This window comes from Aulonocara sp. 'chitande type north' Nkhata Bay, linkage group LG10 (genome assembly GCF_057382095.1).
Source record: "Aulonocara sp. 'chitande type north' Nkhata Bay isolate Kocher_YH1m ecotype deep benthic linkage group LG10, A_spYH_male_GT1.1, whole genome shotgun sequence".
NCBI lineage: Eukaryota > Metazoa > Chordata > Actinopteri > Cichliformes > Cichlidae > Aulonocara > Aulonocara sp. 'chitande type north' Nkhata Bay.
In genome coordinates this window covers 30,649,513-30,676,793 of record NC_141353.1, presented here as the reverse complement: position 1 = coordinate 30,676,793, position 27,281 = coordinate 30,649,513, and the positions used below count along the sequence as shown (strand labels likewise).

Here is a 27,281-nt window from a genome sequence, read left to right as displayed (position 1 = left end):
TGGTTAGGGTCAGGGTAAGTTGCTTGGGAAAGTAATATGTCAATTCAATGTCCTCACTAAGATAGCAAAACGAGAATGTGTGTGTGTGTTTCAATCCAGCTTTGCATCCACGAAAGTCTAACATAAAGTTATAGGTTTACACCAGAATATTGGCAGCAGAATAATAATAATAAGTGACCCCTTTCATCTTACCCATTTCAAGTACTTTAGCATGTTAATTGCAGTTTTTTTTCCAAAGACTTTGAATGCGACTTTAAGGGTCTCTAAACTGCTGTTGTGGTTTTACTCTAGTTGGGCTTATTAGCTCAGTAACCGTTATACTGTTAACTACAGCGCCAGGAGGGAAAGCAGAAGGGGGATACTGCTGTTACACTGCATCGGCAATGTACATAACATTTAGATTACTGTTACACTGAGACCTGGGCACAGCTACACATTGTTTTGGGTAATTACATTAACTTGGCATCTGCAACCATCACACACAAACACACACATTGTCATTACAAAATTCCTGTGAGTGGGCAAATTCTGAACTTTAAAAGGAGTTTTGGGAGGTCAGATCTGGATTTTAAGACTAATGCTCCCAACTTTGAGGAGGCAGCTCTACCATTTCTCCTTCTTTTGCTCTTAGTGTACATTTAACTCATTTACTTTTCCAATAAAGAATAATTATTGAATAACTATTTTCCTCCAGGCATGCTGGTTTCCTGTCACAGTCCAAAGAGATGCCCCTTCCAACCTTAAGTTGTAATCTTAGTAACTTGCTTAAAAAAGGCCATTTAAAAGAAATTTTTTTTTTTGAAATGGCCTTTTTTATTTGCTAATTCTTTTAAAACCTTACCATCAATTTAACCTTTTAGATTCATAATAGCAGAGTTTTCTGGAAGTAAAACTTTACCGACAGCCTGGAAAATGTTTCCTGTTTGCATCCAGCAAGTAGTAAATGATTTCTTTAAAAAGAGTAAAGCTTACGATGCAAAAACTGCACTATAAAGTGGCACCGACATGACAGAAGATGTACGGAGGGAGGCAGGGGATGGGGTGTAACTCTGAAAACAAATATCTTCTAGCATCGAGGCAGTCTCTCTACAATCAGGAACATGAAAAAAAACCCAAGTGGCCTTTCACATTGTGCAGCTGACTCGTCTTGCTTGAATGCACTCCATGATGGAGCCCAGCCTCTAAATGCTTTTGCAGGGTTCGTGTGTGTGTGAATGTCTCAGGCTGTGGCATTGTCTTGCTTTTATTGCTGCGTTTGCTGTGTTTATTTCATGGTTTTTTATCAATGAATCTCCCAGCCCGTGTTTTCTGTCATTACTAGTGCACAGTTTATGGCTGATATGCTCTGGGTGGTTTGATTTTTCAAGCAGAAACTACACATTCTAAAACTATAGCCAATCTGCTCTTGGGTGGGCCTCTGGCATTTTAGCTTTTTTTTTGGGATTGATCTCAAGGTAGGAAGACAGTGAACATTATGAAAGGGAGACAGAAGAGCACAGGGAGGAGGAGGAGGAGGCCATGCGGTGTGGTTGATGCCTGAACAGGCTCGGTATGTTGTGTTTACATCCCCTCAGGCATCAGGATGCACTCGGAGTTTAAAAACACGACATGTACTTCCCTCTAGAAGTCTGACCACAGATCATTTCAAGGGTCAGATAATGTCCCAGAGTTCTGACATCACATAGCCTGAAGCTATGTTTGACCCTCAAAGAAGCACTGCATGAATAATGACCAGTGCTTTATAAAGCACATATTCTCTACGTTTCACATTTAGATTATGTAGATGTGAGACTTGGTTTGTTCCACCACTACTGGAGGGATTGGCACACACTTGCATTTGTTTTTTCTAGGAATAAATCCTGTGTATTCAGGATTTCCCTCAAGCAACACAAGTTTTCATTGATCAAGCAGAATGTGTCACAAACTGCTGACAGATTAATGCACAATTATACATTCGTCCCCCACAACATTAAAGCTATCTGCCTTATTCTGTGTGCAGCTCTGATGGATCGTGGTGGTTACGCACGGGCTCATTTAGTTTTGGATCTGCACAGCTGTAAGGTTAGGGCTGTGCTTCTTTCTGAGCTGTTCTTGCAGCGTGGCAGGGTGCATTACTGCTGGAGGAGACTGTTGCCACTGGGGAGTGCCATTTGCTATTGAGCTTGGGTTAAGAAAAAGTTTGGGTAAGCAATACATGCAGAGAAGAGCCACTAGGATGAGGGATGGTCCGGTCTCTATTCAGATTACACGGCTGGCATGATAAAGGACACATGTGCTATGAATGAACTCATTTTCCCACTGAGTAAATATTCAATTCAGTTTTATTTAAACAGCACCAAATCACAACAACAGTCGCCTCAAGGTGCTTTATATTGTAAGGTAGACCCTACAATAATACATACAGAGAAAAACCCAACAATCATATGACCCCCTATGAGCAAGCACATTGGCGACAGTGGGAAGGAAAAACTCCCTTTTAACAGGAAGAAACCTCCGACAGAACCAGGCTCAGGGAGGGGCGGGGCCATCTGCTGCGACCGGTTGGGGTGAGAGAAGGAAGACAGGATAAAGACATGCTGTGGAAGAGAGACAGAGATTAATAGCAGGTACGATTCAATGCAGAGAGGTCTGTTAACACATAGTGACTGAGAAAGGTGACTGGAAAGGGAAAAACTCAATGCATCATGGGAATTCCCCGGCAGCCTACATCTATTGCAGCATAACTAAGGGAGGATTCAGGGTCACCTGATCTAGCCCTAATTATATGCTTTAGCAAAAAGGAAAGAGAGTGTCTGTCTCCCGAATGCAAACTGGAAGCTGGTTCCACAGAAAGGGGGCTGAAGGGAGCTTTATATGTACAAATATAGTACATATAAATTTGAGCTAAAGTTTGTTTTTATTGTTTTCATCTTATTTCTGTTATTTCCGCCCAGCTTTGGGTTTTAGAAAGGATTCATCCATAGATCTGCATCTCTTTTTGATCCATGTGTGTGTGTTGGCTTCAGTAAACGTGAGAAACAATCAGAAATGCAGGACAGTGCCTCAATATGTGGGGCGTGAGGAAGAAGGGTATAAAATGCTGTGCAGTTACAAGTAAATTTTGACACCTGGTCGCCCTACCTGAACAGCAGGGCCTACAGTTTTCAAGAAGAATATGACATCGTAGCAAGATGATCATTCACTCCACCTGTCAGAGGTTTCAAAAGAAAATTCAAGTAAATTCACACAACAAGAGAGGCACGGCGTATTGGGAGCACTGGGACGTTTCCCAGTGGGAACTTTGACGGGTGATATTATGTCAAACACAAGTGAGTTGGCAGATCTGTCAGAATCAGAATGATGTTCCTGCCACAGCGTTCTTGGTGGATGAGAACAAAAAAAGAGAGATGTGCACATGCAGCCTCTGTCTCTCTTTGCCTCTTGGCAAGAAAGTATTTTCCACATATAATCGGAAATAACCACAAAAATGCCAAAGAAATAAATTTATACTGTTGTAATTTGTGCCAGTTTTACTGAGTGTGTCAATCTTTTTTGACATCTTGCGCTTGGATATAGAAATACTGATTTTATAGTTTGTACCGGATCTGTGTCTCAGTCTCTGTGTCAGTGTCACACCTTGTAAATCTGTGAGCTGAGCCTTAACAGGCGATAACCCAAAACCAACCCCATGCTAATACTTTGGGGAAAAATGAAAGTTTACTCTTAGATTAAATGTTTCTTTGTTCCCTGATTTCCAAGAACAATTTAATAAATACAAAAATGGCATTTTCTGATAGACTTTTGTTTGTTTGTTGTTTATTTGTTTTTGTAACCACATGGACTTGGACTTGCAGGAAAGACACATTGCCAGCCAAATATGCAGAACAGGTGGCACACTAAAAATGTATAACTGAAGGTATTACTCGGCAGGTCTCCAGCCTTCCGTGTCCGCATCTGCAATGGAGTGTAACTGAGGCACTCGACCTAAGAGGGTTAAAAAGCTTAAAGGTATTGGCAATAATGTTGATATCACATAATATTGTCGCCAGAGTCTCGGTGAACACACTCAGACTGACAGACCAAAATGTTCTTATGAATGAGTGGACAGTCGTTAATGATTTAATCAACAGCTGAATTTATGTAGGAGCTCACACTGTTTAAACGGGATCTCAGTGGATATTTGTTCTTGGCTGGTGAAGGACTTCAGGAGATTTAATAAAAAGGCAATGAGCAGAGTCTGTTCCTTCCCTTGTTGCATTCAGCGCTTGCCCCGAGGCACAAGCTTAGTAGCTGCCAAACCAGCAAATTACAAATCACTGCTTTCACGTGAAATCCTTGCAGCTCAGAGAACCTCTACCGCTCAGAAGCCTATACTTTAGATTATAGCGAGAACACTTCAAAAGCAGACACATGCACAGACACAAATTTGCTTTCCTGTGATCCCAGCAAATAGGAGAAGCCATTATCAGAGAGCCGTCACAAGGAAGAGTACGAGGATGAGAGTGAAGCTACAAAGAATTGAATGTGACTGCCAAAATAAAAAAAAAACCTCACAAATTCAATCACTTCTTGAGCTTTGAATCTCCGCCCCATATACAGCGTTTGCAGTAGTGCACATCATTTCATGCACACTACCCACCAGACATCACAAGGTTTTAAATAAAGTTCACTGAGTTTGAACAACGATTCACCATGTGACACGTGGCAGCTCTTCTGCTATAATTTTGTTCGTATTGTATTATATTTCTTCACGTCAATATACGGGCCGCAAGTAGGAGTGACGTGGGGCTCAAGTGGTCCCCGGGCCCCCTGTTGAGATTCCTCTTCCAGAAGAAAGTCTTGCCGCCAGACAGCCATGATGGAAAATGCCTCAGGGTAGTTATTTGTGCGGCTATTTTGAAGCTCCTACCTAAATATGAGTGAATAATCACTTCATCTTTGATGGTCACTGGAATTACATGTAAAGAATCACCAACAAGTCAAATCTTATCAAAAAAACACTTAATGTTATGGCTTGGCCCCAAAATGTGATAATTACTGTGCATGTGGAACATAATATTTTCTTTAATGTTCTAATTAAGAGTGCGTGAACAACGTCCAGAACAAATTTCACGCTAATTCATGTTACAGTCAGACAAGAAAAACAATAAGCACACTTACCTACATCTTCATCCTACAGTAACAAGTAGATACGGCTTCTGTGATACAATTCAGACAGTCGTGCGTGTGCCACTGCAACTAAACATATGAATCAATGCTCATTGTTGAGTGGCACATATCAGTTCTTTCAAAGCAATAGAAAGCAACACCCCAAGTATATCACATCAGTTTACAAGCTCTGCAGCTTGACATGAATGACGTTAAAAATTGTGTTATGAGATAGAATATGACATCTGTAATGTAATGTAGCATACAATAACAATTGAATTGGCATGTATAGCAGTCCATGTGTTTAGAGCTTGAAAAACTAGTCTTCTCTAAGTTGGCAATTCCAAAGTTCAGCTGCTTTCTATTTTTAAGCTCTCAAGACTAAGATTAAGGGAATTCACTCAGACCTCGAAATGTAAATGTCAAGATACATCTTCTGATTATCATTCACCAACCCATTCGTAGCCACTTCCCCAAGCCCTGCCACGCCATAAAGATTGCTCAGCAAAGGTTTGAGAAAGACAGCAATGAGCCAAAGGTGTGCACCCGATATACGAACTCCCCAGAACACAATCTCATCGAGGGGCTGCAGACTGCACCAAAGCCAGATGGATCTCTTGAGACTACAAGCCTCAGAACTGAATGGATAGGCTGCCAGCGTGTTAGTGCCAGACACCGGTGCCACAAAAAATTGCCAGAGGTCTATTATTCCTGCCTCAGTGAGTCAGAAGTCTTTTGACAGCATGAGGGGGGCTGCACAATGTTTGGCCCTGATCAGTTGAAAAACATCTTTTTTGTGTGTGTGTGTCACTAGAAAGTAAACTGTCCTGCAACTTTTAGAGATACCCACTTTATTTGTGTAACTTGTGTAAAGTTGGCAATTGTAATGACTGAAAAGAAAAGCAATTAAAGTGACCAGTAAGTCTCTGAACAGATCAATGAGAAGACATATTGATTTAAGATTTGGAGAAATAGCATCCCATTCTGAAGTACACTTTATTTTGTCACTTTTAAACAGATTAGCTCTTGAAGGCTCATCTCGACGAGCTCCTCAGTAAAGTGAAAGCCTGCCTCCCTCCACATGACTGAATGTTTGGCCTGGATCAGTTGTTACTTTGTCTCCTGCAGGTTGTACAAAATGCAACTTTTGACAGGAAAGAAATCGCATGTTCACATCACACCTGTACTCACCTCTCTACACCGGCTTGTAGTCCATTTCATTTAACAGGAAGTAACCTTTGTCAGAACCAGGCTCAGGGAGGGGCGCCTATCAGCCTATCAGAGGGGAGGAAGACGGGACAAAAGATACACTTTCAGGAGAGACAGAGATTAATAATAACCGCAGAGTGTTGTATAAACACATACTCAGCAAAAAAGGTGAGTGAAGAAGAAACAGTGCATAATGGGACCCCCCAGGCAGCCTCGGCCTATTACAGCGTGACTAAAGAAGGATTTAGGGTCGCCTGATCCACCCCTAAGTATACGCTTTGTCAAAAAAAAACTAAGTTCGAAGGCTCATCTTAAAAATACAGAGGGTGTCTGTCTCTTGAAGCCAAACTGGGAGCTGGTTCCACAGAAGAGGGGCCTGAAAGCTGAAGGCTCTGCCTCCCATTCTACTTTTAAAGGACCCACAAGTAAGCCCGCAGTCTGAGAGCAACGTGCTCTATTGGGGTGATACAGTGCAGTGAAGTCTTCAAGCTAAGATGGGGCCTGATTATTCAAGACCTTGTATGTCAGGAGGAGGATTTTAAATTTGAGTCTACATTTAACAGGGAGCCGATGAAGGGAAGCCAATATGGGACAGAAAGGCTCTCTCTTTCTAGTCCCTGTCAGTACTCTGGCTGGATCAGATAGAGGCTTTTAGGACAACCCAATAATAATGAATTATAATAGTTGAGTCTAGAAGTAATAAATGCATGAACTAGTTTTTCAGCTTTACACTGAGATGGGATGTTTCTCATTTTAGAGATATTGCACAAAAGCCGAGGCAGCAGAGCCTTTTTGGTGGCGTCCCCTAAAATTTGGAACAACCTCACCCTTTCATGTGAGAGCTTCGCAGTCACTCACTCAATCATTTTAAATCCTTGTTTAAAAAAACAACAACAACTCATGCTTGCCAGCTTTCAGTGTTGATGCAGCAGGATATCCTGGCTTTTATTGTGAAAACAGAGCTCATTTACTTCTACCATTGTTTCATTTGATTTTGTTAAATCAAGGTTTATGTTTTTGTGTGTTTTAGTGCACATTTATTGTTAATTTCAGATATATCCTGTGCAGCACTTTGCTGAGGTGATATTGCTTCAAACGTGATCTAGAAATAATCTTTGACTTGATTTTCCAGTGCTAATGCTAGATACTCGAAATACAGTGAAATCTGTGTAAGCATGTCACTGAAACCCTGTAAATTAAATCGCACAAATGCAGCTTCACTTCAGGAAGCGAGGACATTGTATCCACCGTTGCCCTCTGCTATACGTGCTGTCAGAGATCGTATCTTGCGGCTGACGGCGTCTGTTTAGTGGAGATTCAATAAGGTGTGGCAGTGACGGCTTCATCTTCACTCTGTAGACTCGGTGAGAGGCACCACGAGTCAAACAGCACACTGCTCGCCTGCTCTCACAAATGTACAAAATGGATCCGGAGGATAAAAGCAATTAGAGGTTATTTTTTCTCTCTTCTTGGCTGTCTCTCATTTGCTCTCTTGTTCAGAGTGAAAGAATAATCTTTTCTTTGTGCAATCCCCTCCTGATTTCTCACTTTCTGGAAGATGAATTGTGCTAATAATTGGAATTGAAGTGCTGAAAATTCTAATGAGCCCCTGCATATATTTTGTTGCTCATGCTAATTTTTCATGGGCTAAAGCGCTTTTTTTTTTTCTTCCGGTTATTTTCAATTAATCCTGAGGCTCACTGTAATTGGCTTCCACACCCAGATTTAAGACTAAGAAAATCTATTATTTATTTGCTTTTCTCCCACCCTTCCCACTTGCAGCCTATCCTGCTCACTGCCAATAAAAAAAGGCCTCCCGTGTCTTAATTTATTACAAGTGAAGTGAAGAAGCATTAGTAATCATGAGTCATGTCCCCATCTTTTCACCCCAACAGCTCTGCTGTCACTGTGCGGTCACCAACCACCAGGTTTTTAGGGCTAACATCCAATGTGAGCTCAGGAGATTACCTGACTGACTAAAATAGTCTTCTGAGAAGATGTGAAATTAAGATAGAAAACCAGACAGCACCCCTACCACCCTTTACTTCTGCAAAAAATGGGTAGAACCTGTGAAATCCATTCATATTTCTTTGGAAGAACCCTGCAGCCACAGGTATACTGTGCATTAAAAATAAACCTAAAAGCAAGCAATTCGATTCCATATGGAAGACATTTTTATTACAGACAACACACGTGAAGAAGAAAATAGAATTCAGTAGGTGTATCTATGGAGAAAATCTAGTACAGCCCTGCAGAAACACTCAGCAGGCATTTTCCTGCTGGCTCATACAACACAGTGTCTGACCACAGACTCCTGCTGGCTAACATAATGTAATCCGTCTGTCTCCTCCTCGCCGCACACTCAAACCTCTTTGTCCCCCTCTATTTAATCAGAAAACAACGAAAACAACAGCTTCCCTTTATTTTTCACATCTCTGCGCACACGGTATGCACGCTCACACACCTGCTTCTCTTCCTTAAACCTCTAGTATAAAATCTAATCTGGTGGTTGGTATAGCAACAGGATGACAAGGTGTTTAAAATAAATTCTGTTCTTAGCCATCTTTGGTACCAGATGAGTTTTTTTTTGTTTTTTTTTTAAGTCACATCATCAACAGGTGCTGTGTTCTCTGAGGAAAATGATGGCAGGCATCTCGCTGATCCTCAGACAGCAAAGGCAACTGAATCTTTGAGGGACACATCTGGACAGAGGTGGGTTTGTTTCCTGAAAGGTGGATGCTGCTCCAAAGTTGTTCCCCCACATGAACCAAATGCCGTGTTGCAAAATGGGCTCCACTTTAATCAAATAAATGTAAAAAAACAAAAACAAAAACCATAAAAGCAGAGAAAACAACCTTAAAATCATTTAAAATTTTAGTTTCAATCAAATAAATAAATAAATAAATCAGCCATGGGCTACATTCTGACATAATGGGAATCTTTGTTTATCTTAGAAGCACAGTTTTGGGAATTTACAATTATGATGTTAATTTATCATAACTGTGTTCACGGATCTTAAAAGACTTCCCTCATATTGAAACATGTCATGCCACTTTAAAGCCTTCTTGAAAAGCTTTAATTTCAGTTGTCACCAGGATAAAAAACAAACAACAACAACAAAAACAGCATGTATACAACCCCCACCAACACCACCTCCTTTAATTTTTTGAAATTTGCCCTGACCTTTCATTGCTGCACATTTATGTTTTCTTACATTCCATATTGAAAAAATGAACATCACAGTGCATCAATATTTAACATGCCGTACTCGTTACTTTAAGTTTTATGTACATTTTGGACCAAATGAGCTAAAATGAGTCTTTAATTGGTTCTTCTAATACCGTTGTACTTAAACCCTTGTAAGGGAACAAAACCTTCACTCCTGTTTCTGTTTCTTATTGGCAATATTCACTAAACTATTACTTTGTCACTGTGAATGTACTTTGTGTTGATTCAATACAGCTTTTTGTTAAAAAAAGCCCCACCAATGTGTCATGTGGCTCATAGCGATAACCTTTGCTATCTATGCAGCTATACTGAATGCTAGCGTACAGATAACAACACACTTAAAATTATACTCCTGCCATCATCTTTACTGAATGAGAAGGCTACAGATTTCAAGTCTGTGTCCTGTAAGTGCCCTGACTCTATATTTTGTGTTTAGTTTAGCATGGCAGGATGCTAATACTAATTAGCTCTATACATTGTATCCTATCCATTAGGCTGATGGCAAAATCGTTTGCCTTCCAGCACCTCATTTTTATAGAGTGTCTGATTTAATAATAGGCATATCTGTTATCTTCAATGCTTGCTTTTTATGCACTTTAAGTCTTGCTGCTGCACTTCTTGCCTGTGGATGTCACGATCCTGGCTCTCTGACCCAGCGTTTTCAGTTTACGTTTTGAGTTCACAAGTTATTCCTTGAAATATGTTGAGTAATAGGATTATAATTTGGTTCCCTTACATTTGGTCTAGTTGTGTTTCACTTAGTTCTTCTGTGTCAGTTTGTCATGTTTCTTGTCTTCTTGTTCATGTTATCATGGTTGTGTTATCATGCCTATGCTGTTTCCTGTTTTATTTTGAAAGTCTGTGTCCTATGTCAGTATAGTCGGCTTTGCTTCCTTTTCTCGTTGAGTCAGATTAGCCTTAGCTGTTTCCCCATGTGTTTCCACTTCCCCTGATCACCTTCTGTGTGTATTTAGTCTGTGTGTTTCTTGCTGTGGTTCCAAGTTTCGTGTCAGAGTTCTTCATGTTGTTTTTTTTAAGTTCTTCCACTTTAGGTTAATGTTTAGTTTTGGCTCGCCTTTTGTTAATATCAAGTCTTGTTCCACATTCTTTTGTGTCTGCATTTGATCTGCTATTCACAATTCATACAGTCTGCTTCGGCACACTGTTCCCTGTAGGTGCAGACCCATACCATGAAACATAAATTGCTGCAGACAGAAATAACAATTTTCCTTTGACTAAAGTGGACCCAGCTGAAATAAGACTTTGAGTTAGTGATGCTGCTTGATTAAAGGGATAATCAGTGTGGTTGCAGTGCATCCCAAGGGGAGCATGAATGTGAGTTTTCACAACAAGTCATCCAGATGTTATTTGATCCATCTTTCCATGTATCCAATTCAGGGTCATATCCCAGCTGTCACAGAGGCACACCTCTGGGTACACCCTCGAAAGGTCACCAGTCTGTCGCAGGCTAACACACAGTGATAGACAACCATTCACACCTACAGTCAATGTAGAATCACCAGTTAACCTAACCCCACTAACTGCATGTGTTCAGAACCCACTTTATTTGATGTTTTACAAAATATCAAAGTCGTCAACCAATCCATGGCACTAAAGCAGGGTTAGGGAACGTAGAGAGAGAGAGAAAGAGAGAGATGGTGTCCTGCAGGTTTTAGATGTCACCCTGGGTCACCACACCTGAATCAAATGATTAGTTCATTACCAGGCCTCTGGAGAACTTCAAGACATGCTGAGGAGCTAATTTATCCATTTAAATCAGCTGTGTTGGATCAAGGACACATCTAAAACCTGCAGGACACCGGCTCTCGAGGCCTGGAGTTGCCGACCCCTGCACTAAAGGAACGGTCTAAGTCATGACGATCAATCCAGCTAATCCAGTTTGAACCAGTGGACTGGTCTAAAGACCAACAAACCTTACAGTGTTACCAAACCTAAAGCCCCTTTGACAGGGCCAAAACCCTGTAATTATGAAACAGACTTTTATTAATCATCCTTTTATCTCAATAAATCTTTATTGTGCTATGTGCCATGCATCTTTGCTTCCTGACTGAAATGTTAAAGGTACAGAGAACAGCCATCTCTCTGGGTTAGAAATTGAGATGATTAATTAACTCTCTGATGTCTCCAAAGGAAGCAGTTTCAAGCTATCAGTGATGATATATTGGCGCATCTGAGCACCCTCAAATTCTGGTACAATCAAGCGTCTCAAACTGTGAGCTGAGCAGTAGTTCATTGCTAGCCAGAGGATTCAGTACTGCTGTGCTGTCAGTTCTACACTGATCGTTACCATAGACAGCGATGAGGCCTTTTAAACCTTACTGTATACTAACATCAATCTCATCAGTTTATCATGCTATATGTTATGTGTCACTCTGTAACTCTTACAGAGTGACACATGCTGCACGTGTGCTGTGAGGTGTGTGATGAAATAGGCCTGTGAACAGAACAAAAGCTCTAACACAAAGTAAAGTATTATCATGGAGTCCAATCCTTTATTCTATACTAGCATAAGTATACGCTGCATTTCATCACAGAGGTAATGCATCACCTGAGCATGCTCAGGACCACCAATCAAACACGCCAACCTTGTTTAAAGACCAACAGGTGCATGGTGGTGGACATGCTCAAGCTGGGTGATAGGTTTGTAGCTTGAACCCATCCGCTGGAACGTTGAAGACAATATAATTACACTGCTAAGCAAGACACAAATAGGCAAAGTTCTTCATGTTACTCGTGCACGGGAGAGACCGGACAGAGCGCCGTCCCTTCGCTTGACCCCAGTTGCTCTCGTCCGTCCTCCCGTAACACTGTCCTTTTATTGAGGTTACATGAATATGCATAGGTTCATTAACATACGACGTCTACATACAAACAAAGAGTACCTTGCCTGTGTGTGTGTGTGTGTGTGTGTGTGTGTGTGTGTGTTGCTGATCAAAGGGTCAAACATCCTTGGTCAGGAAGAGGGTAGACTAGACCCCCCCCGGTGAGGAAGTCCAGCAGTTCATCTAAACAGAAAAGCACTTAGACTAGAACAGACGTAGCTACGTTAATCCTACCATAAAACAATTAAAACAAGATGCGACCTCTTCCCGTGCTCCCAGGATGTAGGTGTGCATTCTAGTGTGGAATGCACACCAAGCCTCTGTAGCCTGTTAAAGATCACACAACTTATCACTACACAATTGATTATACACCTCTAAGCATCTATGGTTAAATATTTCTAAGCATAAATAACAATCAACAATACAAACTCTAACATTCCCCCGTTTTTGACCTTTATGCTAGAAAGTTCCCAGTTATGCATACCTCATGTCTGACAGTTTCAATGCAAACATTTTTTTTACTCAGCATATGTCAAATCACCCTAAATTACTGTAAAAGTTACACAGTTTAATAAATGTATTAGCAGTTACCCCATTCATTGAGCTCATCTCATGGCAAACTGCATCTTACGAGCAACCAAAGAAATTGTTAATTTAATAGTGAAACTAAGAAAGTAACATTTTCAAAAACTCAGCTTGGTGATGCTTCCTCCGGGTGTGCAAATCACATGTCTCTCTGCAGAGTGGTTTGAGTTCTGCAGGGCGTCATGAATGTCTCTTCTAGTTGTTTCGTTGTCCATAGGACCAGAGTCCAAATGTATGTAGAATAAACATTCAAACATACCAGTTAGTTTTGTTGTTTGTCAACATGGGTCTCAGCTATTTCCAAAGCTGCAGACCTCTCAGCACTCTAGTTTTATGGCCTCCCATCACCTCACTTCAGGCCTTCATCCTGCGAGGGGGATATTTATGACTCCTTCATTGTCCACGCTCTGCAGAGAAACACCTCTGTGGAAAGGGTGCAGGGTTCAGTTGTCTTACTGCTGTTATGATCCCAGCAGCCTTCAGAGTGTCATCGTATGCACAGTATAGTGGCACAGCATTAGGTGATGTTCATAGGAAATTGCTGTCATCACCACCATAGCTTCTGGTTCCTGTGCTTTCACAGAATCATGATGTCATCCTCGAACTCCTTCTGCGCTGTCGATGGAGCTTGGCACGCTCCCCTCATCCCACGAGTTTTCATGTTCCAACGCTGCTGAAGGTTTAAGGCAGAGCACGTCGTACACCTTAGTTGTCTTCCTCAGCGTCAATATTGAATCTTTCATTTTATTTAAAATCTCCTGGAAGCTCAGTAGCACAGCTCTCAGTGTGATGTCTGCTGTGCTGAAGATGATCTCTGATCCTCCTGAAGCCTCTCTCCTGGCCTCAGCTCCCATCTTGTGGACGATCCTCTCCTCTATTTTGCAGGCAGTTTCATGGTCCTTGCTGTGGCTCCAAGGTCTGATCTCATGATGGGCCCCAACCAGCTTGACCTTTGACCTCAACCACTGCCTGGCTGTCAGCTATGCCTGGAATGGTTCACGCTTCTCACTGGGCCTCTGAAGATTTCTCAGGAGATTACTGCTGCACCTGTATTTCCTTGCTAAGAAGAAAAACTTCTATTTGGAGAGCATGTCAACAATCATCAAACCACATTCTTTAGTTCAGTGAACTTCACTTATAGGCCATCAAAGCCTCATCTGAACATGGATGCACCACTTGCATAGGTTTAATACTTGTAAATAAACGGCTAATCACACAAATCACTGCAACAATAATAGTAAACATTGTTTAATGTTAATCCTTGCACTCCACCTCTTGACGCATGGACATTTCCATGCGTCAACTCACCAAACCTGGATCCCTGTCTTAAAGAAAAAGATTAGCTAGATCATGTCCCAGGCAACATCAGGGCACCTCCTCCGGAGTAGCTCCGTAACCCTGCAATAAAAGATGTTAGCGTGTGTTGCATATTAAGTTTGCTTAACACCTGGCTCTCCCAGGAGCCTGCATACACACCATCACGGCCTGGAAAGCAAAATCTGGAAGTGAAATCAAACTTCATACCTGTAAACAATTGTATCATAAGAGTAATAAGCATTCAACATCAGCAAGACAAGTGTCATGTGCAGGTTTTCTCAAATCAGTAACTACAACTATTACCCTAATTCACCTCAGACATGGATTATCCCATGTACTCTGTTAACATTAATGTAATCAGTGACTTCTCTTAAGCAAAGTCACTCCACTCATATATTATTATTATGGGTTCAAAAGTGGCCAGCAAATGAGCCCATAATAAACTATTCCATAATTACCGTAATCTCTTATTTGTTTTACTCATGTCACTTGTCCGCTTCAGCTGAATCTTCTAAATGCAGTCTCAGAAAAACAAACATTAGCAATACACATTGACCATCCTGGTGGGCAGGCGTCGGCCATCCACATTCCAGAGGTGCCATAAAACACCATAAAGTTAACACTCGCTGTGGAAAAAGTAACACTGGTCTCATCACAGTATGTCTCAAACTATATTAATTTCTCCATCAACATATGCCTGTAACTACAGTTTTCTTCACACATAAACCCAGAAATCTTGTAGTAGAGAAACATTAGCCAGTATTCCTATAAATCACATGATCAAACACATGAAGAACCGTAATGCTGTAAAAACGAAAATGCAAATGTTAGCGCTTGCGCAGGCGTATGCATACTTTGTCACAGTTATCTCTGTGAGCACACAAGCTAGTGAATGACACACACATAGTAAATTCACAGACACAGAAAATGGCATTTAAAATGTTAAATCATCACGCAACCTCGAGTGTTGCTGTCATCTTTCTGCTTCTGTAAAGGGAAGCACACACAGACTCATCTGCACCCCTGCCAGGCGGGGGTCAACTTCACACAGTCGTGTTACATCAGTAAAGTCTTGTCAGCTTTTGTCAGCTTTTACCAGTCAGTCAGTTTGTTTTCCTTTCACTCACTCATTCATGCATTCATTCTTTCTTTCTTTGCTGATAGTGGAACCTATCGTCGCATTTAGTTTCCACTCTCAGCAAAATGACGTCATTTCAAAAAGAAAAAGAAGAACTTTAGTTTGGATTACATCGCTGAATCCTTTTGGACTGGGACTGTCATTTAATAATTGTCCCAAATAAGTGGCTTTCTCCAGAGTCCATTTAAATGTGGAGAACTCACTTGGCACAATTTTCTCGACGACGTGTAGCGCTTTTAATTCCCGACGTGCAGATCTGCTTAAAGAACAGAGATTATCAAACAAAACTTTCAGTGCACTGTGAAAGTATCAAAATAAAAAGGCCTTGTTAAGTCATGACACAAGCTCCTCATCTCAGGAGGGTAAATCATACCATTAGCATGGTTCATCATACCATCATACTAATCGGCAGGCTCAACTTCACAACAAAAGAAAAATCATCAGCTAGATTCACTCCAAATCAACCATCAGCTGCACAAAACAACATAACCTTAATGCCTTATTAGCTATGAGTTTAATCCCCAGGTCTGTGCTCTTCACTCATTTAGGTCACAGATCTATTTTATTCAATTTTCCTTTTCCCTTCATCATAAAACATGTGACATGCTGTCATGCACTTCACAAAACAGTCTGTTCTGACGTATTCAGAGTTGTGTATCTAAATACAGGATTCACTCGCACATCAAAGCAGGAAACTCAGTGTTTTAGAGTCTCCACTCAACACACAACAACTCCAACACATCTCATTCACTCATACTAGAATTCAGTCACCTTTCATTAATCTAAAACCGATCAACTAATTTGCATATCAGCTATTAACCCACTAAGTTGACAGGACGACAGAAAAGCATGTTCAAAATAGTATCACAAAAGACAATTTCCCTCATACAGTAAATCACTTGTGCTGCATTAATCAAGCAGGAAGCTTCTCCCAATTTACTATATTAACAACTAAATTTATTGTCTGATCACTGGTTGGTGGTCAACCCAGGATCAAAGGTTAAACTGTTGTCCTGCAACCCAGAGAGTCAGTTTTTTTGCATTGGATACATTCAGTATTTAATAACAAGTGTCTGCTAAATTGACACTAATTTAACACTGATGAAAGATAACAAGCTAATTTTCATTACATGTGTTTGTGTTATTAGGCAGGTCTAATGCATGTCTGTGGAGCTGCATCTCCAGCAGAGCATGTTCTTAAAGCTGCCTTTCCTACACACTTCTCTGCTATTATTTAATCATTTCTTAACTAATGTGCTATGAGTCCACTGGTCTTTGCATCACACTAAGTGACTTGGACAAGATGATAAACAGACTCACATGCTGAAGATGTTGTCTAATCTTCATGAGCTCTCTTGTGTTTGTGTTAGTAGGGTTAATGCATGTTCTGCTTGTGTGTGTGTGTGATTTTGTATATGTTTCTATTTTCGCAATGTTTCAGACTCCGTCTCAATTTTCCAACTTAAGCAGTCAGTTTTCTTTTCCCCAGGTTTGCTAACCCAAATTTTGATTTCCCACATTAAATAATTCCTATGTGTTCTCACCTAGTCTTCTCACTCTGTTGTCCTCTCACTCTTTTGTCCTCTCCCACTTCAACAGTCCCGGCAGTTCTCCTTCAGCTTTGTCCTGTCTAGTAGCTGAAGTGCTGCTGCTGCCTTCTTGGGCGACTTCTTAGCAGCTGCTGCCGGTTTCTTGGCTTTGGCCGCGGCGGGCGTCTTAGCTTTGGTCTCAGTAACCCTGTTCATCTTGAAGGATCCGGAGGCCCCGGTGCCCTTGGTCTGCACCAGAGTGCCCTTCGCCACCAGACTCTTGATGGCGGTCTTGACACGGGCCTTGTTCTTGTCCACATCGTAGCCTCCGGCAGCCAGAGCCTTCTTGAGGGCGGCCACGGCTTTCACAATCAGCTCGCCCACACTGGGGCCGCCCTTCTTGGGATTGGAAGTCGTCGTCTTCTTCTTCTTGGCCTGAACCTCTGCACAGGGCGCAGGGCGTGTTTATGATGGAGCCTTTCCCACCACAGCGCCGGCACGTTGAGCGCATCATGAAGGGTCCATTTCTTTCATGTAGCTATGGTCGCTAGCCAGCATGCTAGCCGCATGTGGCTTGCCCGAGTCACTCAGTCCTTTCTGAGCATTTCGACATGCTGCCGCCGCAGAACCTGGCCTCAGATCCAGCAAGCTTAGCGCGCTGATCTCCAAAAAAGTCCCGAAAGCCAGAAAGACGTCAAATAAGTGTCTCGTGCTAAGCGCTCGAACAAAAACTCCTCTTCACGCCGCCATCTTGCTCGCCCTTCCGTGGAATTCATTCAATCAGACAGGAAGATGGGTTTGCTTTCTTCTTCTGCTGCTTTTGCTTCTGCAGCCTCTGCTCCGATACTGCCGCTGCTGATCAGGTTTTTTCAGGGAAGAGTGAGAGTTTTGAGACAGATCGTGCTGTAAATAAGTCAGCCAGAAACTTGGCTTGAACGTTTCCAATTGTTAAACTATAACTTTTCTTCTGACCGCTGCATGTGGAAAATTGATTCAGGTCTGCTTTTCACCTGAAAGTGACAAACTAAGACATTTTCATTATTATCATCAATGCTTAATCAACACATCTCTCTCTCTCTCTCTCGCTCTGTGTTTTTGTGAACAATCCTTTCTTAAAAGCAGAAAATGAAATTATAGTTGTTTTTTTGGTTGATCAACACAAAACCTTTTTCCTATGATTATTTTTTTTCTACAATATAAATTCTCCCTCTTATTCACTCTTTTTTTTTTTATTTACAATAGCTGGTGACCTGCAAAATCACCGCTGTCACTCACAATCAAAGGCAATTACTCTTGCACAGTGCACAAAAACACTGTGATGTCAGACACATTCACACTCACTTTGTCATCTGCATAAATAAATCATATGGCTGGAGATATGTGCCATGGTGATCCATAGGCATGATCACACGTTTATTTAATTATTTTCAACCCAACAAAACAAATAAACAAAAACATGATGCTGATGCTATGAACACTCCACACACAAGAGTCAAGATTCAGGAAAACTGCTCATGGAAACGCTGCACACTCCAGTTATCACAGTTATCATAGCGCTGTTTCCCTCTCTTAGAGTAGTTCTCAGACAGCTCTCGATCTGATAATGTGTAGCCTGCTCATCAGCTCAGAAGAAAAAAAAACAAACTGCAACGCAACATCACACAGTAGTTGCTCTGCCCACAGCGGCAAAGTCTTACACTTTCATATTCAACTCAGCTTCTCCATCATGTACTTTTAGATGTTTCATACAGGGTTCAGCATATTAGTTGTTTTCACAGGTGTGCTCTACATCTCAACAATGGTTCATAATAAGACGAAAGTCTTCCACACAGGTCAAGTGCCTCTATGCACTTCATTAGTTTTAATATGTACCTATATCACTTCACCTCACATGTCATCGTACTGAATTTAAGCAACCACAAGCGTAATGTAGATGACTTTTAACAACTATCCACCTCAATTACGTCTATGGTCTGGCACACAGGCTGAAGAGTTAACGTTTTGTGTCAGCAAGGGGTGGGGGGACAGCCACCCACCAGAGCATAGCTGCTGATGTGGGCTGGCCTTCTCCACACGCTCTTCAAGGCTGGTGTGTTTTCTGAAAACTTCTAACATTTTAATCTCTTCCATTTTTAAGCCTGCGATTAACCGCACGGCTCAGGTCCGCGTGAAACGCGCGTGACCGCGCTCGCGTGAACCCGCGCAGCTGTGGAGCCGTCGCTCCCTCTCTTTTTTACATAAATACTTTGTGCTGCCAGGAGCAAAGTCCAGCACAAACGTCTGTCTCCCTCCGACTCACTCTTGGTTGCTTAGAAACCCATGATAACAACAACAGTCGGTGTCACAGACCACGTGTTCTGCTCCGCACACACCCACACAACAACAACAACGATGACAACAAAAACAACACAAAATAGGCCTATCGTCCAGCACAGTCTGGACCCCGCGGAACCTCTCAACTCCCCACAAAGTGGCGGAGAACTCACCTCTCGCCACACAAAGTAGTGAGGAACCTCTTGCTCCACAAAGTAGCAAGGAACCTCTTGCTCCACAAAGTAGCAAGGAACCCGGGTATCGCTCCACAAAGTAGCGAACTTCTCAACGCCTCACACAGTGGCGGAGACTGCACAACCACACGGTTATAGAGTCGGGCTCTTCTCAACGCCTCACACAGTGGCGGAGACTGCACAACGACACGGTTATAGAGTCGGCCTCTTTAAACTTACTTGGCGTTGCTTAGAGTGTAATATCAGCCCAAATCCCGCCGACCGTCATTCATTGAGGAGAAAAGACAGACCGCGAATCCACAGGAACTTCCTGGCTGACGTCAGTCTTTCAGCGTGCCTCTCCTCCCCTCGGTGAATGCGATTCCAGGGCTCCGGCATCGAAGGACCAATTAATGATAGGTTTGTAGCTTGAACCCATCCGCTGGAACGTTGAAGACAATATAATTACACTGCTAAGCAAGACACAAATAGGCAAAGTTCTTCATGTTACTCGTGCACGGGAGAGACCGGACAGAGCGCCGTCCCTTCGCTTGACCCCAGTTGCTCTCGTCCGTCCTCCCGTAACACTGTCCTTTTATTGAGGTTACATGAATATGCATAGGTTCATTAACATACGACGTCTACATACAAACAAAGAGTACCTTGCCTGTGTGTGTGTGTGTGTGTGTGTGTGTGTGTGTGTGTGTGTGTGTGTGTGTGTGTTGCTGATCAAAGGGTCAAACATCCTTGGTCAGGAAGAGGGTAGACTAGACCCCCCCCCGGTGAGGAAGTCCAGCAGTTCATCTAAACAGAAAAGCACTTAGACTAGAACAGACGTAGCTACGTTAATCCTACCATAAAACAATCAAAACAAGATGCGACCTCTTCCCGTGCTCCCAGGATGTAGGTGTGCATTCTAGTGTGGAATGCACACCAAGCCTCTGTAGCCTGTTAAAGATCACACAACTTATCACTACACAATTGATTATACACCTCTAAGCATCTATGGTTAAATATTTCTAAGCATAAATAACAATCAACAATACAAACTCTAACACTGGGATTTCTACATTTATTGAGATGCTGCCTCAGTTGTGCATGTTTCTAGATAAATGAGGAGCACAGAGAGAACTTTTAAATGAGTCATGTATGGATGTAACATAATTTAAAGAGCCAACTTTCAAGAAGATATAAAGTGCCTGGTGTCTAAAAAAAATTTAAGGAAATATTATTGGTTTGCCCTGAAATGCCTCTTACCAGACACAGTGAGAGGTTTTAGTGGCCTATAGAGCTGTATCATCACAGTGTATAGTTTTTGGTCACTCTTTACTTTATGGCACACTAATAAAGGTACCGACTTATACTTTGTATTAACCCTTTAAGGCCTGAACCATAAATTTATAGCTAGAAAATTCAAATTTTTTTATTGAACCTACTAACAAATTAAAAAATTAAAAGAAATTAAATATAAATTTAATACATCTGGAGTTTGTGCAAAAAGATTGCTCGCAGTTTATCTTACATAAAAACATAAGGGAGTTAGGATTTAAAAAAAGTCACACTCATGTTATAAATGTCTCAAAAACTGATGTCAACTAAGATACACGTGGCATTACAGGGTTAAATTAGACAAAACTAGAAATAGGTTCTTTATTATACATAAGCGCACACAGGAAATCCCTAGCTAGACACTTTACAGCTAAATTAGCGACTGTTTGGAAAGTGCATGCTATTAGAACTGTCGCAGCAGTGCATGTAGCATGCAGAGAGCAGCCACTGGTTGTCTCTACATGCTCTAGCACTGGTCTGCTAAATGGATAACTATGTTAGCCCAAGCGACAACCTCCAGAGCTGAAAGCTGAAGCTAGTAAGCTAGTAAGGAAATGCTAGCATGTTAGCTTTGCTAGCGAACACTGGAGGCTGACTCAAAATGCGAGTCATTTGATTCAAAATCATGTTTACAGCCGGGCATAACAATCATTTTCAGCCCCTATGGATAATTTCCCCATTTATAACAACTCTAGTGGAGCTGAAGCTTTATTTATCTCATCATCCTGACGACTGGGGTTGTCGGTGTGGCCTCGTTAACTGACAAGTGTCCACACACGGAAAATGTGGCTGATTAGTGTCTGCTAGGCCTCACCTTCACTAATTAGAGTCACTGCACTAGACATTTTTGTGGTGTTTTTGCTGTGTGTAATATGTTTTGTCATTCATATTACACACAGTGTCAACGGGACACTGAATTTAAATCCTCTCATTTATTTTGTTGATTTTTTTTTCATCTGCAGCTTCAAGGCTTTAGAATTTGCAGATTACCTGCAATCACTGTAGCTACTGTGGAAAAAACATAAAAGGTGACCACTTATTAGGTGTTTCATTTGCACACTTAAGAGTTAATTAATTTAGGAACTATCCGTTTCAATGAGTTGAAGTGCTTTGATTTCTTTTTTCACATTTTTTCTTTGCTCGTTGTCGCTTGTGATTTCAGTTTCGTGAGCAGATGAAAGCAGTGTAGGTTGGTACTGAGGCAGTGTTGGTTTGGATGATTGGAGGGCTAAGAGAACAGCATTTCTTCAGGGAATAGCTTGCGTGAGCTTGGGAACAGAAACCAGATTCCCTTTTCCAGATTGTGGCAGTATGTACAAATTGAGGTTCAATGATTGACAGTAAAAACAGGAGGTCAAGGGCCAATCAAACGATCGCAGGAAAGGGTATTTCTATGGTTTCATTTGTCCAGAATCTCTCGCTGCTATACGTTTTTTTTTTTAAACAGGAAAGCACGACAGATGAAAAGACTCCCCTTTCACGTTTTATTCAAAAGGGTCCTTGAGGAGAAAACAGCCTGTTGTTTGGAGGTATGTGCTTTGCAGAGTGTTTATGAGGTTGGAGGAAAAAAAATCAAGATGTTTAGCCTTGCTATTGACTGGGTTCATCTCATTGTTCAGTTAGAAGTCATTTACGCAGGTCCTGCTTTTGTTAAAATAGCGGGGGAGCAGGTCAGCGAGAAAATGAAACACTAATTTTCAAAAGAAAATCAGCTTTTTTGTCTGGCTTTATCTCAGTAATTGATGCAGTCTTAGAAAAAAAATCGTGCACTGACCAACAAGATAAACTTACTTACCGTGACAATGATGGCAGGTAATCATGAGTGTCTTCATATCTATCTGTCTATCTATAAATTTTGGATTAGCCAGCCCTTATTCACAAAATATAATTACTACTGTAATTATATTTTCAATAAACTCATCAATGACTTTCTATCCTTGACATTTTAGTGCTGCATGTGCGTCATTCCATTTCCATTTGCTTCCAAGACCCAGTGTAGCAGCATTGCAGAAGATACGTCCAATTATCTGCAGCCAAACTTAGAAGGGCAAGGGCCAATCAAATAATCAGTGTGAAGAACCCTTGTCCACATTAATTTTGCCTGAGGATCTCACCTGAGGGCTATTGCTTTTTCAACATGAGAGCCTCTCTGAAGGGGCTCTGAGAGACGGAGTCATCCTGTTTGATGGGTTCTTTGGGGAGTGATGGAGAGATGTGGCTGGTCTGTCAGTATAGCACTTCTGGTAATGTTTGTTTGCATTGTTTCAGTCAGTCAAATTATATATTTAGATCCTGACATTTTACCGTCCATACTCCCATCAGTGGAGAGTACCGTTGGGCTATTAAGCCACAACATTTAAACCACAGATGGTAAGTGAACAGTGGCTTAGGAGGTAGAGTAGGCCTGATCTATGACCACAGTAAACACTTTCCTGACAAGCTAGTGGTCTCAATCAGTAGTTTCAAGACTTACTGGAAACAACATGGTGTTCATTTTTTGGTCCTTAGTAGAGTCAAAAACAGAGTTGAACTTATGACTGACAAGTAGCTACTGTGGGAGCATGCAGTGCACCCTGTTTTGTCAGTCAGATCCATTGCTTGCTTGAAAGCTCCACTTTTAAATTCTGCACAATACAAAGCACTCAGAATGGGAGTTCAGTAACTGATGAGTGGTTGAGGAACCCAGTAAGAGACCAAGTCATTACCCTGGTCTCCAAATCCAGTTGCCCATTAACAAGATGGGGTTGTGTGCGTTTGCATTCACAGAGGCCTTTACACGTGAATCACAGGTGCCAAAGCCATCCACTATCAATGTGTAGTTATGAACCAGTGTTGGGAAGGTTACTTTAATTCACGTTACTCAGTGAATACTTTGGATTACTTAAAACACTGTCATGCTTTTTACAACTACATGAATGTACTATTGCTGTGTGATTTATTAGTATTACTGAAGGATACTCACCATACCAATACCAACTAGATTTATAAATCTTAATATAAAATGAGTAACAGTAGGGTGGACATTAGGTAAGGCTGCACTTTTTGCAGCGATCTCATATAGAAAACTATTCTGTGCGTATATATGCTTAAGATGGAAAAACAACTATAATGCTCAGAGCTTTGCATGGAGGACAAAAATAAGTACAAAAAAAGTCAAAAGGAAGATTTTGTGCAAAAAGGGCAAAGAGCTGGCGTTTGATAAGCACAACTGTACAAACCCTGATTTAGGGGAAAAAATAACCCATTTCAAACAGAAAAGAGCTGTAGTAATCGCAGTGTCAGACAGTCAGGAAATGCAGCGAAATTGCAGTACAGTGTTTGTCAGGACTACCTGTCTTCAGGTCCCTGCTTTTAAGCAGTTGTCCAGGTAAGTCGAAAACAGCAGCGGAAAAGTTTTTCACGTCCTTGTACAAACAAGTCTGATAACTGTTTGAATAATCTGTGTGTTCACGAGGACCAAGACGTCACTGCTTTTGGTTGTAACATCCATGGAAGCAGGAGGCTGCACTCAGACCAGGTGTAAACATGTTTTTGAAAAGCCAGCAATCAGTGACATGAATCACTTGTCTCTGCAGCCTACACAGCAATGTCCAAAGTGTCGCTAAAAGCCTTGTTTACTGTATAAACCTTATTGTTGCATTGTAGCTAACATTATTAAAGAGGACCTGTTATCTTTTTTAAGGTGCCTTCCTTGTAATTTCCTTTTTGGTGAACTAGTTGGTGGGATGACAAAGAACGGCAAGCATGCACCTGAGGAGTGAGTTACAGCAGCACTAAATGAGGTGGGACAGAAAGACACACCTGCAAATTTCACCACAGGCTTGGATACATATGCGTCACATATTTAGTGGGAAAATGACTCAGGCAAGCCTAGAATTTGTCAAAGTAATCTCAGAGTTTCAACTGGAGGAACAGCTAAAAGAAAAAGAGGTTTTCTTCTCACCCCTCATATATCCATACTGCTCTACAAGATTAGGAAATAACAGCATAACACACAGTGCAGATTGAGATTATTGTAGCAGAGGGAGCAACGCGCCACCTCAAGTTATCTTATGGGAAAGCAGAAGGAGTTTGTGGTGCAAGACGTTGCTGCAACACTGGAGAAAATAAAGCTGAAGAAGTCTAGATGAGAAGGTGTCTGGGGAACATGCTCAGCACATGCTGTCCATTCTTCAGAGACAAGTGAAAGTGATACTAGAAGCTGTCAGTCATGTCAGTTAACAGTAGTATGCTTGCTAATGTTGGCAGACACATTACAAGTGACAGACATGGCACGCAGAGAAACTTGAATTGTAAGCTGTGGGAGAAATTTACAACAGCAGGGATGGTGGAATCTCTGCTGTTCTTCGGGGGGGGGACCGTTGAAACCTTATTTGGGGGAAAAGTGAGCAAACATGTTGAGGAGTTTTATCAGAGCTGATTGGAGAGCCTGCACATGCAGTGAATTTGGATATTGCTTCTCACATAAGCATCTGCAGGTGTGTCAGGATGGCTGATGAGAGGTGACGTGCTTCTAGGTTTCTGACTATAGTCATTTGTGCTACACATATACACAATTGTTGCTTCCAAAAGCTCTTGTTTCATTTTTATGTAATCCTCACTATTAGTATTTGATCTGTTTCTTACGCGCCTTGATATTTACGCTCCTTGCCCTGTTAGCATGATTCTGCTCTGAACATTAATAATGTTAATGTTTAGACAAGGCAATACATGTAAATGACTGCATTCCACATAAAAGCACACATACAGCACTTAACTTGGACATGACATGGGTGTATTTTCACCACTATAATCTAATAAAAACATTTAAAATTAGTTAGTAAGCCTACGTCCACACAACCCTGGATAAACCTGAAAACGGCGCTTTCGTCTGAAAACGCTCCACGTCCACACTATCGTTTTCAGTCATTTTCACAGAGTTGTGCGTCCACATTGAAACGGCTGAAAACGCTTACGTTCCAGTACTGCGCATGTGTGAAACGCAAGACGATTCGACCTGCCTCATTTCTGTCTGCCGTTTATTTACTTTCCTGCTCTTTGAAACATTGCTGCAAACAATGAGGCGGAGTTGTTGCTGCGAGTATCACAAACGTAAAAAGTTTGAGGAAAGGAATTTGAGGAATAGCTATCTGGAGCATGTAGAACCTGATATTAATCTTTAATAGGGCTGTCAAAATTGCGAGCAAACAAAACAACTGCTGTGTAATGCCCTCCGCTATCTTAGTTTAGTTGGTCACATGACTGCATCACATGACTAAAATGTGTCATTGTTTTCGAAAAGGCTCCGGGTTCGCTGACCACACTGCGACGCGAAAACGGCATTTTCAAATGTATCCGCTTTGGAGAGCGTTTTCAAAATGCTGCGTTTTCCTTGAACGAAAATGCCGTCTCAGTGTGGACGGACGGCCAAAACGGAGAGAAAAAGATGCGTTTTCGTTTGAAAACGCATTAGTGTGGACATGGCCTAAAAGAGCAGCTAACTAGATCTCACAGGCCTAGAGGTCAATCAGTGATCCCTAGCGTACCTAGATGCAAGGGAAAAGTGTGTATTCCTCACCTCTTAGGCAAGTGGTCTGTCTGCATAATTGATTGAAAGTCTCAGTCATGCAGGCCTAGAGGCTGGTGAGTCATCCCCCTGGGAAATATGTTCTCCACTTAAGGGGATAAAAGTTTCGCCTTTTGAAATGTGTTGGTCTAAGCGATGAGGCTCAACTTTTACTTTGAAACCAAGTGGTCTCAGTTTGCTTTTCACCTTTCACAGCGTTGCTGCCGCTCGGCTAGCAGTCTCCGATGCAAACAATAGGTGACCGCTGCCAACCTGCTAGAAACCAACGCGAAGAGGCTTTCCTTGCAGCATCACATACCTCATTGCAACCAGTTTGAACTAGTGACTGCCTTCAAGCTCAAGCAGCCATTCTCCAACAGACTTGGAGTTTTCCCTAGCGACCAGTGGTTGCTAGGGGTGGTCCACTTGGAAAGTCAGTTTTAGTGATGCTTGATTGATAACCACTTGCCACCCATCCTATACTGACATGCTGAAAGATATTATTTATTTTTCACAACTATAATGAATTCTTTCACACTGTTGTCACCCTTTATAGTGTCATAAGTATCACAATAATAAATGCTGCATCAGTAACTGATTTTGAATCTTGGCACAGATTATGGTGATGGTCTCATCTGAAGGTTAGGCCAGAGCCAGATTCACAGTTCTCTAAATAAAGTCTTATTTGGTTTTCTGATTAAGTCATAGCTGCAATCAAATTTTATTGTCAGTCCATTTTATAAATGAAGCTCTGGGACTTCCTTGCCATTCCTTTCACTGACAGGTCTAATGAGCAGTGAAGCAGACATAATTATCAATATGCAAATTGATATCGGGCCAGTGAATTTGCACCCACACCAACAAAGGCAGAGATTCATAAAATGCAACTGTGTGTATTCACGGCTTCATAAATCTGATTGAAAGAATGCGAAAGCGACAATTGCT

At 41.6% G+C, this 27,281-nt stretch overlaps 1 protein-coding gene and 1 long non-coding RNA gene across 3 annotated transcripts in view; both read left to right on the top strand.

The window, feature by feature from the left end:
• doc2b (double C2-like domains, beta) overlaps positions 1 to 27,281 on the top strand; it is a 216,244-nt gene that overhangs the window by 24,786 nt on the left and 164,177 nt on the right. The gene's annotated exons all lie outside the window — the stretch shown is intronic.
• On the top strand, positions 22,181 to 26,686 carry LOC147321175 (uncharacterized). The gene is made up of 3 exons (XR_015131321.1): positions 22,181 to 22,320; positions 24,474 to 24,573; positions 26,553 to 26,686. It is a non-coding gene; the product is annotated as an uncharacterized LOC147321175 (long non-coding RNA).